The sequence below is a fragment of the Triticum dicoccoides genome, chromosome 1A (assembly GCF_002162155.2).
Source record: "Triticum dicoccoides isolate Atlit2015 ecotype Zavitan chromosome 1A, WEW_v2.0, whole genome shotgun sequence".
In the NCBI taxonomy this organism is placed as follows: domain Eukaryota; kingdom Viridiplantae; phylum Streptophyta; class Magnoliopsida; order Poales; family Poaceae; genus Triticum; species Triticum dicoccoides.
In genome coordinates, this window is record NC_041380.1 from 586,951,452 (window position 1) to 586,953,042 (window position 1,591).

Here is a 1,591-nt window from a genome sequence, read left to right on the forward strand (position 1 = left end):
GGGGTCGATAATCCACAACACAATTTCCTTGGGGGCTAAAACTTGTGTGTTAACTTAGCAAACGTAATTAGTCCCCTATATGTATACTATCAACAATGTCAATATATGCTTAAGGACATGGATACACTTTCAACAGTAACCTGCTTGGTGAAGCATGCAAAATTCAATCTAGGGAATCTGTCAGCCAGAGAGATATCATCAATCCAAACATCTTCCTAAAAAGGGTGTTTTTCCTATCAACAAGTTTCTTTTTGGCAAAATGTTGGAAAATGTTATTCACATTCAGCCCTGCCAAAAGTGACACCCACCAGTTCCTACACCCATACTTGGCAGGGTTAGAGAGTGAAGATATTTCTGTGTGAGAAAATTTTGCCGTAGACCTTCAGAGTTATAAAGCTTCCATAGTCATTTGCATAGTAAACTTTGATTCATAGTTTGTAAATCCAGCACACCAAGTCCACCAGTCTTTTGGCAGACAAACTAAAGGCCAGTTAACCAAATGGTATATCTTCTTGGTCCTATTTGTCCTGCCAGGTCATTCTAGCTCTATTGGTATTCATCTTCTTTAAGGAACCTTTAGGGCCTCCAGGAAAGATAACGTGTACAAGGGTATACTACTGAGACAAACATTGGTTAATGTAAAGCCTTCTTCCAATAGAAAGGATATTTCCGATTCCCGAACTTTTAAATGCTTGAACCTTTTCAATTCAAAAGCCTTCTTCAAATTCCTGAACTTTCTAACATCTGTGAATTTTTTGAATTTATGTTGTATGTTTTTCCTTGAATTCATTAAAAAATCAGATTCATGCACTTTTTTGAATTTAATCCCGCATTTTTGTTTGAACTAGTGCACTTTTTAAAGTTTGTCAACTTTTTTTGAAATTGCGATTTTTTGAATTCATGAACATTTTTTATGAACTCATGTTTTTTTCTCCAAAAAGTCACATTTTCTCGAAAAGTCAAGGGTCAACTGATCAATGGTGGACTGGTCAAGAAATTCCGATTAATCGGGATAACTGGCATGTCCCAAGCAAGCACTCGCCTCCTTGTGTGGGTCGTGTGACGAGCAAGCTTCAAAATATCGGATATCGGGTTCATATCGGTTTGGCTTCGACATATCGGATGTCGGATATCGGGTGATATATCGGACGATATGTAGATATATCGGAGAAAACATGTCTAGTTTATTATTTCATTATTCTTGTTCAAAACTTTATTTTTAGTAAAACAAAATGTATGATGTCAATGCTTTAACATGACAGTTTTAGATTCCTAGTTTATTGACTTGTTGATTAAGAAACTATTAAGGAAATATTCACAAAATCCTTGCTTTATGATTAAAAACAATGTGATATACATGCATTTGTATGAAACATTGTACACAACTTTGATAATATATAATCAATTTGTAAATGCAGAATTATATTTTCACTGCATTCTGATAAATAATTGTTGTCATCTATGTATCGTTCTATATTGGCGGACATATCGAGCTAGATATCGGCCATATCGGATGATATGTTTGAAAATGATATCTACAAAATGATATGTTATGTTTATATCAGTAGAGCCCCAAAAGTGATATATCAGC